This window comes from Tursiops truncatus, chromosome 8, assembly GCF_011762595.2.
Source record: "Tursiops truncatus isolate mTurTru1 chromosome 8, mTurTru1.mat.Y, whole genome shotgun sequence".
Lineage (NCBI taxonomy): Eukaryota > Metazoa > Chordata > Mammalia > Artiodactyla > Delphinidae > Tursiops > Tursiops truncatus.
This window is the reverse complement of record NC_047041.1, coordinates 38,567,604-38,581,774: the sequence shown is the minus strand read 5'-3', so window position 1 is coordinate 38,581,774 and position 14,171 is coordinate 38,567,604. Positions and strand designations below refer to the sequence as shown.

Genomic DNA, 14,171 nt, shown 5'->3' with positions numbered 1-14,171 from the left:
AATTAGTGTAAAAGTTCACATACATGTTCTATGTGCAAGAGGTACTCGGTGATACACTGGAAAGCCCTATGCTGATGACGTTTCCCATTTCTTAAAGATTTGGACTGTGAGAGCCCTGGACACTTGCTAGGTGGAAGTTGGTCAGCACCCACAGAACAGACCAGAGTCATCAGCACTGCAGAGCAGTTCAGTGATAGAATATGCTCTGGATCGAGTTCTGAAAAAGTCATCTTGTTTGAAAAAGTGTTCGAATTGGCAGACTTCTTTTCATTGGCTGTCTGTAGCCTTCTAATGCCCTTGACTTAACTTGCAGCCTTAAAGACCTCCATGGCCTTTTGCTTCAGCTCTTTTTCACTAAGAACTGCTCTTAGAGGATTGATCCAAAGATAGCTCAGAACCTTCACATAAATCAGCTGCTTTCTGAGTCTGATAGGGTGGCTAAATCAGTATTGTCCTGGTCTTTTAGTTTTGCTTTTCAAAAATTTCTTTTCTCTTTCTTTTTTCCTGCCCTCCCCCTTTAAAAAATCATAATCATATTTTAAGTCATAATTTAAAAATCATGATCCTTGGTTTGTCATTTTTGGTCTCCCTGGAGAAAGTGACAACCAGTCTGAGAACTAGAAGTGGGTAGGAACAGTTCAGGTCTTAGACCTGAAGAATGCCATTTGTTGAAAAGGGACATGGAGCCCTGGAGCACTGGCCGGAAGCTCAGGTGGCTGGAATCGTGACCGACAAGGACCAGATCAGAGTCAGTAGGTTCTCCCAGATGAGGGAGGGGAGCCCTTGGAAAACCACTAGGTGGGGCATGTGTCAGGGAGTCATATGAGACGTTCTATGGCGACAGCACGGGTTATGTCTACATTCACCTTTCAATTTTCTCTTTGATTTGAGTGAGTTGTTCTATCTGGGAAGACCAGTGGAAAATTAGTGCTAGTTATACATCATTGTTTGCAAAATCTGCCTTATATCATCATATAGAAAAAGGATTTAGGAATCTGTGATCTGTTGTTTGCTCATCCATTTAAGAAGTTAAGAAGAAAACAACCCTCGGGCTCTTAATTCTGGTTATCACCTAGAAATCTCCACTGAACGAAACTTAAGCCTCATCAATATAGCAGTGAAATCTGCTCACGTTGATGACCTTTGTGTTGATTCAGACCTGAGATTCAGATCTCCAGAAATGTTACATTATGTTCTGGTCATATTGATTCAGGCCTTTTTTTCAGAGAAATTATTGTAAATCAGTTTTGAAACCCTTGACTTGGAGGAATTAGTCAGTTACTTGTTGCACTGGGCATTAGAGGAAATGTTCTAGTGGGTCTTTGTAGTCAACTGATACATTATACATCTTGAAGCGAGGTCAGCCATTTTTATTCTTTGATTTTTCATTTTATTGGCCAGTTATAAGACTTACTGCTTGGGGATGAAAATAGGCTTTTAGTTGCCACCTGTGTTATGATCTGGAAGGACTAGGCTTTCAGGATCATAGGTAGTAAAGGGTCAGTTTTTTCCTCCATTGACAGTGAAAGGGATGGACTCACTGCAGGAGATGCAGAGAAGAGATTTGGAGTTCACACCTTGACCTCCATCCTGTTATACCACCGGTGGATTGAAAGAAAAGTCATGGAACACAGGTGACAAGGAGAGGAGCGTTTTTTGAATTATTTGTAATTCTCAGTACAAAGGACAAATCTGCCTCCCCCCACCACCCCACCCCGACTCCAAATAACTACCCTATTGTCCTTCTGTGTGAAGGTGGAGCCTCCGGAGCGGCTGACGGTGTTCAGGTTAGATTCTGGTTCCTGACACCTTCTCCAGGTCCACCTAGGCTCCTGTGTGCCAGGGTGGCCAGACAGGTTAGGAGTTTTGGAGAGCTTTTGGATGACACCGTGTATCCTTTTATTGTGGTTTTTGATAGTAGGACCACAACATTATGCTGATTTTCTGAGGAATTGTGTGTTGTAAGATGTCCCTTATTCCAAATTCTTGGAAAATTGAAAGTGTACTTTTAGTCTTGTTTGTCGGTCAGCTGAATAGTCTGACCTAAACCACTCTAAAAGCCTTCACCTCTGGTTTGCTCGAGCATCTTGCTGCTGTTCCTGAAAAGCTCACTGGTTGGATCCTCTCTTGAAAGTGAAGTTTACGGCGATGATTCTTTCTTTTGTTGTTTTGCTTTTATTTTATTTTTTAATTAAAAATTTTTTTATATTCTTTCCCATTATGGTTTATTACAGGATAGTGACTATAGTTCCCCGTGCTATACAGTAGGACCTTGTTGTTTGTCCATTCTATGTATAAGAGTTTGCATCTGCTAATCCCGAACTCCCACTCCAGCCTTCCCCCATCTCCCCCTTGGCAACCACAAGTCTGTTCTCTATGTCCGTGAGTCTGTTTCTGTTTCGTAAATAAGGTCATTTGTGTCATATTTTAATTCCACACATAAGTGATATCATATGGTATTTGTCTTTCTCTTTCTGATTTACTTCACTTAGTATGATAATCTCTAGGTCCATCCAACAGCCTTGATTCTTGCTCCGTTTCCCCATTCTCATCAAAAGAAGCTAAAATATATTGAGCACTTACTGTGTGCTGGAACACTGCTCATAGCCCTTGCCATTGTCTCAGTTAAGCTTTGTTAACAGTCCTATGTAGTAGGTCCTATTATCCCCATTTCTTGGTAAGGTAATGGGCACCAAGAAGTTAACTCATTTGCTCCAGCTCACATAGCTAATAAATGGTAGAGCCTGGATTCTTACATTGTTTAAGAAACAGATTTGTCAAGACAGAACAAGAAGCACGGCACATCCTTCCTTTCCATTCAGTGGGTATTTTCTCCTCTGTCGTTTTTATTCTTTAAGTCTTTCTAATACTCAAGTCTTTTGGCTTGACAGCATCATTCTCTTTTCTCTTCAGTCATCATGTCTTAACATCCTTCCGTTTGTCCAAAGATTGCCTGACTTCCTACCAGGCAAGTTATTACAGTTTCTTTTCTCCCCGCCTCCTTATAGCAATCTCACAGAGGCTTTTTGCCCATCAAATGTCATGGTTGATTTTTATTCCCTTTTATAAGAATTCCTCAAGGGCAAGAAGATGCATTCCTATACAGGTGTTTTCTAGAGGGGCTGCTCTCTCTCTTCAGATGCATTTTCTGTAATCAACAGGATCTTTCTTCTGACAGAGTTCAAGCAGCGCTTTGCATCAAAGGGCCTCTGTACGTCTTCTCTGTATGTCTCACCAGCTTTTCGGGGCTGTGGGCATCTTCCTTTGCCTGGGCAGGGAGGTAAATCATTTTCAAGTATGACTGGTTTGCAACATTTTTCATCTTAGAATTCTCCTTAAGTTTCACATTTTTTGCTGGAAAAGGCTATAGAACAAAAAACAGTGTTTCTCAAAGTGTGGCTTGTGGAACGCTGGGGGTTTCTGAGACCTAAAACTTATCTTCTTAGTAATACCAAGACATGCGCCTTTTTCACCGTATTGACGTTTGTACTGATGGTCCAAAAGCAAAAGTGGGTAAAACTGCAGGTGGGTCCACATGAATCAAGGCAGTGGCCCCCGACTGTACTAGAAGTCAGGCTGCTTCTCACCAGCACACAATATAAAAAGCCCGTTTCACTTAAGAATGTTCTTGTTGAAGCAGCACAGATGATCAATTCTGTTAAATCTCCGACCTCAAGTACATCTGTGTAGTGTCTTGTGTGACGAAGTGGGAAGTACACATAAAGTGCTGCTGCAGCAAACTTAGGAGGAGCCCTTGTGTGACAAGCACTTGAATCGTGACCTTAATAGCAGCTTTTCTCAGTTTTAGTTGAAAGAACAATCGACAAACTATGGTTATTCTGAGTTAGATATTTAATAGCTGTTTTCTCAGAAGTGAATAAAGGGTGACTGTTACGTCAAGAAAATCAATGCACAGTATTTGTTACCAATGATAAGACTCAAGCTTTCAAGTGGAAATTAGAATCTTGGAAAACTTGGATTTGCCACCATGAGCTTGACAACTTCCTAATACATAAAAGACTTTGATGGTTGCGATCTGTGTTGTCATAACAAATGTGATTTTGTCAATTTTGTTGATATTGCTTACTTGAAATATTTCCATGTATGGAAGATTTTGCATAGTTCGGTGAACCATTATTTTCCCAATGACCAATGTCTGATGTTAGGAAATCCTGCACTGGTAAAGAAAAGTCCCTTCAAAGTGAAACATGGACCAGTAGACTTTAACGTAATAGAATATAGAGGAATATCCAAGAAAAGGTTTGTTTTTAAATTTACTTAATTTTTATTGGAGTATAGTTGATTTATAATGTTGTGTTAGTTTCAGTGTATAGCAAAGTGATTCAGTTATATGTATTATATATGTGTATATATAATATATATATTCTTTTTCAGATTCTTTTCCCATATAGGTTATTACAAGGTATTGAAATAGTTCCCTGTGCTATACAGTAAGTCCTTGTTGTTTATCTATTTTATATATAGTAGTGTGTATATGCTACTCCCAATCTCCTAATTTATCCCTCCCCTCCACCTTTCCTCTTTGGTAACCATAAGTTTGTTTTCCATGTCTGTGAGTCTGTTTCTGTTTTATAAATAAGTTCATTCATATCACTTTTTTTAGATTCTACATGTAAGTGTTATCAGATGATATTTGTCTTTCTCTGTGTGACTTACTTCATTTAGTATGACTTACTTCTAGGTCCATCCATGTTGCTGCAAAGGGCATCATTTCATTCTTTTTTATGGCTGAGTAGTACTCCATTGTATATATGTACCACATTTCTTTATCCATTCATCTGTTGATGGATATTTAGGTTGCTTCCATGTCTTGGCGATTGTAAATAGTGCTGCAATGAACACTGGGGTGCATGTATCTTTTCAAATTATGGTTTTCTCCAGATATATGCCCAGTAGTGGGATTGCTGGATCATATGGTAGCTCTATTTTTAGTTTATTAGGGAACCTCCATACTGTTCTCTATATTGGCTGTACCGATTTACATTCCCATCAACAGTGTAGGAGGGCTCCCTTTTCTCCACACCCTCTCCAGGATTTACTGTTTGTAGATTTTTTGATGATGGCCATTCTGACCAGTGTGAGGTGATACCTCATTGTAGTTTTGATTTGCATTTCTCTAAAAATTAGTGATGACGAGCATCTTTTCATGTGCTTTTTGGTCATCCTTATGTCTTCTTTGTAGAAGTGTCTATTTATATCTTCTGCCCATTTTTTTGATTGGGTTTTTGTTGTTTTGATATTGAGCTGCATGAGCTGTTTGTATGTTTTGGAGATTAATCCCTTGTTGGCTGCTTCCTTTGCAAATATTTTCTCCCATTCTGTGGGGTATCTTTTAGTTTTGTTTATGGTTTGCTTTGCCGAGCAAAAGCTTTTAAGTTTAATTAGGTCCCATTTGTTTATTTTTGTGTGACCCAGAGCATGACATTCCTGCTTTTTGTTTAGGAAAAAAGGAGATAATGAAACCTAATTCTCAGAGATGTGAGAATTATCTGAGATAATGTTTGTGTATCATGTCAGTGCTCAGTAATGTTACTTTCTTTGCCTTCCTTCCCTATAATTAGATAGCTGCTTGTTTTACATGACTTGCTGGCATAGTTGGCCCTGTGATTTCTCAGTTTCAGATTTAGAAGTATTTATCATATAATATGGTAGGCAGTTTCCCAGGCTTTTTCTCATCATGCTGAATTAGATGTATTTTTTTGTATGATCACTTTTCTATTGTATCTTTATAACAATATTTCAGATGTAGCTGAAATAGTCATATTCCCTTACCAGTCATTTGGGTTAGCTACTATGAAATACAGGGCACTAAAACTATTGACTTCAAGTCTGAATTTATTAAAAAGTAACACATTTATGCAAAGGATTTTTCACTTTAAAGGAGTCAATGCAGATTGGTTGGCTGGTTGGTTTTAGGAAAAGTTGTCTCCTTTAATTGTTCATCATTGTTTGGATTCTTCAGATCTAACAGGTTTTGGCTTAAAATGTGATCGATTTATAAAGTTTCAGTTGACCACAACTTTTCAGTTCATGTGTTGTATAAGATCTTATATGGCAGAGAAGTACAAGCTTCCCAAACCTGACTCTGCATTCAAATCAGCTGGGAGGCATAGCCAAACACTTCCTTTCTGGTCCGTACTTGCGGTGATCCCGATATTACAGGTCTGACATGGGGGCTTGGAGGTGACATTTTAACATGATCCATGAGTAACTCTGACACACCACGGGTTTAGGATTCACTGTTAAAGTGGAGACGCCATCATGAAAATAATATGTGGCCAAATGGAAGGGATGGAAAGGTTGGTTTCATCAACTGCCTTGGTGTTCTGGTGATTGGCAGGTGGTGTGTTCTTATTACTCTAAGCTTTTATAAGAAATAACACAAATCTGTCTCCTATATACTGGCATTTATGCAGGCATGTATGGAGGGAAGGAAACTTTCCCAGAGCCTTTCCCCATTATCCACAAGCAAGGACATTTCATTAAAACTCCTCTAACATTAATATAAGAAATTAGGCAGGAAAAGAGGACTTAGAATTAAGTGTGTACTGCAGTCCCGCTCCTGGGTATATATCTGAAAAAAACAAAATGACTAATTCAAAAAGATACATGCACCCCAGTGTTTGTAACAGCATTATTTACAATTGCCAAGATATGGAGGCAACCTCAGTGTCCATCAACAGACGAGTGGATAAAGAAGATGTGGTAAATATATATCTACAGACACACACAATGGAATACTACTCAGCCGTAAAAAAGAATGCAATTTTGCCATTTGCAGCAACATGGATGGACTTGGAGGGTATTACGCTAAGTGAAATAAGTCAGACAATGACAAACACTGTATGATATTGCTTACATGTGGAATCTAAAAAATACAACAAACTGGTGAACATAACAAAAAAGAAACAGACTCAACAGATATAGAGAACAAACTAGTGGTTACCAGTGGGGAGGGGGAGGGGGGAGGGGATTAAGAGGTACAAACTATTAGGTATAAAATAAGGTACAAGGTTATATTGTACAACACCTGGAATATAGCCAATATTTTATAATAACTATAAATGAAGTATAACCTTTACAAATTGTGAATCACTATATTGTATACCTATAACTTATATAATATTGTCCATCAACTATACTTCAATTAAAAAAATTAAGTGTGCACGATTGGGGGATCTTTGGATGGCAGAATAGCATAGTAAAAAGAGCTTTGCTGTTGGAAGGGCTTAGGAGCTGTGCTGCTGGCTAGTTTTGTGACTCTGGACGTGACTTTACCACCGTGAGTCTGGTATCCCTGTCTGTACAATGGGAATAGGGTGATAATTAAATACAATAATTTTTATATCATCCCTGCACTTAATAGGCCCTCAGTAAATTGCTATTATTGATTATACTCTTCTTACTAAAGGGATGTTTAATTTCTTGGGGAATATTCGTTGCTTTAAATTATGTAGTTCATCCATGAGCCAATACTGACTTATGGGGTGGGCGGGAGTGATAAGAAGAAATGTACTTGCCTCTCCAGAGTCCCAGTCCCTGTGAAATGCTGCCGCCTGGCAGACCTCTCGGGGTCACTAAGCTGCAACAGCACGCTCTTAGGATCCGGAAGGCTGGAGGGTCCTAAGATCCTCGTGTCTGAACTGTTCCTCTCTCTGCAGTGGGGGTGAGAGGGAGCTTTGAGGAGCACAGCTGTGCATTCATGTTGTCACTTTAAGTCTTGGGGTTTATTTTAAGGCTCTTCATCCTGTTTGTTTTCCTTTGTTCCCAAAACATTAAGTACTTACTGTCTGCAAACAGTGATAGAAACACGTTTGAGCAATGGAGCTTACCTGCTAGTAATAATTTGTTTTCCTCACTGGGAACAAAATGTGAGGCAGGGCACCCAAAAGAATCCCTTTGTGGTCCTGAGATAAGTATAAACAAATAGGGTATGTTTAAAGATGATTTAAATTTCAGTTATTAAATTAATATAGGGCTTATTTATTAAAACTGATCCAAGTAAATAAGGTCTAGCGATCTATTATACAGCATAGTGCCTAGAGCTAACAGTACTGTATTGTATACTGAAAATTTGCTAAGAGGATAGATTAAGATCTTACCACACACACACACACACATACACATACAAATAATAGAGGGGGTGGGAGAAAACTTTGGGTCGTGATGGATATGTCTGTGACCTTGATGGTGGTGATGGTTTTACGGTGTATGCTTATCCCCAAACTCATCGAGCTGTATACATTAAATATGTACAGCTTTTTATGTGTTAATCATACCTTAATAAAGTGGTTTAAAAGAAAAAACTTACCTGAGGAAAGGAATCTCTGAAGTCCAGGTACTTTTAGTTTTAGCTAAGTTAAACACCAGATACATCAACATGAAATATGAATTGTGATAATTATGTGTACTTGAGTCAAGATATTTATGTAGCCTTTGGATGTGATAGTAAAACCCACATTTAAAAAATGATTTCCTCTTGGTAGGTGGGGTCCTTTTACCATGGACGCTCTCACTGTATACTCCCTGTGACTCTGGGTGGTGGGACTGCAATGACTCCTTTTATTTATTTATCTTTTTAACGGTGCATGAGTGGACACACTTAGAGGTCTCCCGACTGCACCAGCTCTCAGACATGTGAGGAAGCAGAAACCAAGGGCTGTATTTAGCACACAGTCCCAGGGCTCTGGGATCTGCTGTGGGTGTTGAGTGGGACCAAAGAGCCCCTTTCTCTAAATGTGAATTTGTGTTTAAGCTACAAAATCCCTGTGATGTTGTTACCTCTAACATGTACAAAGCCCCTGCAGGATTTGGATCACAGCATGCTTGTAATTAACCTGTTTTAGCACTAGATGGCTTTCTCCCTTTTTTTTTTCCCCACTAGCATTTACCAAGCCTTGGTCTCCTGAGTAGATTGAAAGAGACAACTCGCCTTTGAGTTAAGCTCTGTAGAATTAAGAATATGTTTGTAATTGGTTATTTTAAAATGTATCTTAATTCCATTAATGTGTATTTATTGAGTGCCTATTATGTGCTAGAAACTGCTAGGGACTGTGAACATATGCAGATGGGTCATTGATTCAATAAATAGGTACTGAGCACTTACTTTGATCTTATTCCTGCTGGAAACTGGAGATACAAGAGGTGAATAAGGCAAGATCCTTGCTGTTAATCAACTTATAAGTTAATGGGGAGAGAAAAAAAACTAAAAAAATGAAATACACAGGCAATGTAATATATTGCGGCATAAATATGCATGAAATGTGATGGGAATGCAGGTGAGTGGCATATACAAAATTGGGGGAGGAGGGGTAGATGACTTCCTGGAGGAAGTGGCACTAGAGGAGGGCTTCCAGAGACATTTGGATAGTCAGGGTATATATTTTAGCATTTAGAGTGTGCCGAAGTAAGAGTTTCCTTTTTCCGTATAGGGAGAAAGGCCCTCCAGATGGAGGAAACTTTGGGGGAACTGCAAGTATTTCTCTAGGTTTTGTGCAAAGGGTATTTGGGGCGATAGACATGAGTTGCTATAATTCAAGGCAGGTTGTGCTAAGTCATGTAGTACTTACCATACAGTGTTGTGTTCTTAGAATAGGGGTCAGAACAATTAAATTTTCTTGTAAGGTAAGTCTCTGTATCTATAAGAAGTTCTTTTTAAAAAATATTTTATTGAAGTATAGTTGATTTACAATGTTATGTTAGTTTCAGGTGTACAGCAAAGTGATTCAGTTATACATAAATGTATATATTATTTCTTTACATTCTCTCCCATTATAGATTATTACAAGATATTGAGTATAGTTCCCTGTGCTATACAGTAGGTCCTTGTTGTTTATCTATTTTATATATAGTAGTATATATATTTTAATCCCAAGCTCCTAATTTATCCCTCCCCCACCCCCTTTGGTAACTGTAAGTTTGTTTTCAATGTCTGTGAGTCTATTTCTGTTTTGTAAATAAGTTCATATGTATAATTTTTTTAGATTCCACATATAGACCTATGATATATGTCTATCAGAAGTCCTTGACTGTAAGCAGTGCAAAGTAACTTTGGCTAACTTAAGCAAAAGAAGAATTTATTGGAAGTATATTGGGCAGCTCACATATTAATGGGAAGGCTCAGAAAATGAGCAGGAACCTAGGTGAAGATATACCGGCAACCCAGGCAGGGCTAGGCTACTTGTGATGATGGCGGCTACCATGGATACCACTGTTGCTCCTGGACTCCTGGGGGTACTGTTACCATAGATACTTTATCAGCATCCTTTGTTTTTGTGTCATTTCCTCAAGATTCAAAGTCTTTGGTTGGAATATCAGTTGACTGGGCCTCGGTCCTCCTAACTGCTAGAACAGGGAGGGGACCTTTTGGCTTCTGTAATGGGAGGTAGACCCAGCTTCCAAGGCTCACACGGTGAGTTCAGGGTTCTCCAACACTATTAGTATTTAATTGGAGGTGATTGACTATCAGGGATATGATAGGTAGTAGTTGAAAGTTGAACCACCTAATTCTAAATTATTTTCCATTTCTGTAGTGTTATAAAAATAATGTGCTACTGCTTTTATTTATTTATTTTTATTAAAGCACAGTTGATTTACAATGTTGTGTTAGTTTCTGGTGTACAGCAAAGTGACTCAGCTATACGTACATGTATGTACATATATTTTTTCATATTCTTTTCTATTAAGGTTTATTATAGGATATTGAATATAGTTCCCTGTACTATACAGTAGGACCTCATTGTTTATCTATTTTATATATAGTAGTGTGTATCTGATAATCCCAGACTCTTAATTTATCCGTCCCCCACCCCCTTTCTATTTCTGTTCATTTGTATCATAGTTTAGATGTTGTGTGGTATTTGCCTTTCTCTTTCCGGCTTCATTTAGTATGATAATCTCTAGGTCCACCCATGTTGCTGCAAATGGCATTATTTCGTTCCTTTTTATGGCTGAGTAGTATTCCATTGTATATATGTACCACATCTTCTTTATCCATTCATCTGTTGATGGACACTTACGTTGCTTCCATGTCTTGGTTATTGTAAGTAGTGCTGCTATGAGCATTGGGGTGCTTGTATCTTTTCGAATGAGAGTTTTCTCTGGATATATGCCCAGGAGTGGGATTGGTGGATCATATGATAACTCTATAGGCTTTTAAACCTAAATACTGGATTCTGGGTCTGCAGATACAGCTTCATCCTCCTCCTTACCTATACCCAAGCACCAATGAATTCTCCATTGCTTAAAGAGACCAAACACTTTGGTGACTCAGTCCCTGTGCTTCACCTTTGCCTTTCGGGGCTCATCTTTCCTCACTAGCACCCTCTCCTCACCCTGAAGCAGATTAACATCCTCCTCCTTTTTTCCACTTCAGCTCAGGAGTCTCTTTCTCCTGTTATTTTAGCTCCGAATCACCTCTGTCAATCATCGCGTAGTAAGGAATTACTTCTGAGCCTCCAAAGCTTTGTGTCCCTTTAATAGAGCACTTACTCTGAGATGAAGTTTGGATAGTTGTGTGCCTGTGGTCTCCAGAATGGAATCAAAATATCCTAAGGCTAAGGGTGGTCTTACTCATTTCTTTGTTATTCATAGCTCACATCACAGGGCCCTGTTGAACTCAATTGTTACTTTAAAGGTTAAGCATACTTTCTGTAGTTTGGTCCACACTGATACTATCTCAGAGATATTTTTAAAGAAGCATTACAAAGTTAAACTTCACACAACTTTAAAGGTATTCATCACAAATTCCACTTTGAGAGCATCTAAATTAAATAGGTGTATTTATTTTTCTTGTTTTCTACAATGGATGGATTATTCCAGGGATTCAAACTGAAGTTCCATGCCCAGGAAGACCATATCTGTAGAGGCTGGGAATTTTAGAAATCTTCCCCGCTCCCACCTCCTCCCCACTCCCCCCCATCTTGGGTTTCAAATAATGGTTACTTGGGAGAAAGGGAGTGAGAAGGTGTATTCAGCTGTTTGCCTTCAGTTTAGTGTTGGAGATCCCCGTTTGCTTTTTTCAGTGTGTGTGCTGCGTGCAGGCGTTCATAGAGGGGGATGCCAGGACCTCTCTGCTTCCTTCAGGCCTCAGGGTCAAGAGTGTGACTTGGCTACCCTAGGGAGGGAGCTTGGCTTCACATAAGGGCTTGTGAACACCCGTATTTTTCAGGTACTGGTCGTGGAGTCTCCACGCTCCCTTTAAAAACATTGTTTCTAGGGTATCTGTCTCCCTGAGCAGAGTATTCTACTCCCCGGAGAAACCTCCAGTTCTGCCAGAATCCGAAGGCGTGGCTCGGTTGCTGACATTTAACTTTGAGGCCGCTGGCGCACTCAGTCAATTCCTTAGCTCTTTGAAAAGGAAGGTAGAAGCCACAGAATTGTTTTGTTGCTTGTGGTTAAAATCTCTGTTATAAGGTTAGAGGAGGTTATTCTAATCTCGACAGTGGAATTTTTTTTTTTTTTTTTTTTTTTTGCGGTGCGCGGGCCTCTCACTGTTGTGGCCTCTCCCGGTGCGGAGCACAGGCTCCGGACGCGCAGGCTCATGGGCCCAGCCGCTCCGCGGCATGTGGGATCTTCCCGGACCGGGGCACGAACCCTTGTCCCCCGCACCGGCAGGCGGACTCTGAACCACTGCGCCACCAGGGAAGCTCAGTGGAATTGTTTTTAAAGGCATTAGGTGGTTTTGGCTTACATGGAGCTGGCAGAAAGTCTTGCACTTGGGTGCAGTGACACCTGGGAGTTTTTTTGCAGTGAGCGAAGGCCCCAGAGCATTACTGCCAGCTGCAAAGGGGAGAGCGAGTGCTTCCTCATCTTAGAGAACTGAGAGGGCCAGGGAATCGTCGGGAACTCTCAGAGACTGGCTTTGAAGGGACCCTCTCATTAAACTTGGTAGTGACATCATCCCAGAGGATATGCCAAGTTCTCCATCCGTCAGCAAGTAGTAAGGGATCATATACCTTATACAGAAAGTAGCAAGTACCCATATGGTGCCTTGTCTTCAAGCTTCACCAGGGCACTGGCACCAGAATATATATATATATATATATATATATATATATATATATATATTTATTTATTTATTGAAGTATAGTTGATTTATGTTGTGTTTAATTTTTGCTGTATAGCAAAGTGACTCAGTTATACATATGTATATTCTTTTTCATATTCTTTTCCATTATGATTTATCATAGGATATTGAATATAGTTCCCTGTGCTATACAGTAGGACCTTGTTTATTCGTCCTATATGTAATAGTTTGCATCTGCTAATCCCAAACTCCCAGTCCTTCCCTCCCACATTGCCCCTTCCCCTTGACAACCACTAGTCTGTTCTGTATATCCGTGAGTTTGTTTTTGCTTTTTAGATATGTGCATCTACTTAATGGTTGAGGAGTATTCCATTGTATATATGTACCACATCTTCTTTATCCATCCCTCTGTCGATGGCCATTTAGGTTGTTTCCATGTCTTGGCTATTGTGGATAGTGCTGCTGTGAACATAGGGATGCATGTATCTTTTCAAATTAGAGTTTTGTCTGGGTATGTGCCCAGAAGTGGGATTGTTGGATGCACCAGCCTGTATTAAGTGACTACTGCAAACTACTAGGCAGTTGATGTTTAAGTGCTCAGTTGTGCGCTTTCGATCATAATTACCGTGGCCATTGGGGGAAGGCAGGCCACTGTAGGGGAGGTAACCTGAAGACGTAAATGTATTGGGATAAACTTTAGAGGACTTGGGGAGGGGAGTGTGCAGCTAGAGGATGGCATTCCCAGCAGGGCCTTGGAGAATGAGGGTGGCATGTTCACAGGATGCTGGGATGCTGAGGGGACCAGCAGGACTGTTGACACCTAAGGGAGGGGGCCGAGTGTGGACAGCCTTGAAAACCGAACAGAATTTGAACTTGAAGCTGTAGCCGATATGTTTATGTGCAAGGGAGTGGCATGCTGGCAGTGGAGTTTAATTAAGGACAGGTGATTCCCAGCTGTGTGAGTGCAGGACGATAGTGGGGTGACGGTTTGAATGTCCTCTGATGTTTACACCGGAAGGAGACTCCTGAGCCTCTTATGTTGGTCTGTTTATGGATTCCGGATCTGATCTTAGGGAACGAATCAGTTACAGTGGAGGTGAAACAGCTGAGCAGGTGACCAGGA

The 14,171-nt window shown here is 40.0% G+C and overlaps 1 protein-coding gene across 11 annotated transcripts in view; it reads left to right on the top strand.

The window, feature by feature from the left end:
- The window catches only part of AMOTL1 (angiomotin like 1), a 176,372-nt gene that overhangs the window by 79,890 nt on the left and 82,311 nt on the right, over positions 1-14,171 (top strand). The window lies entirely within an intron of this gene.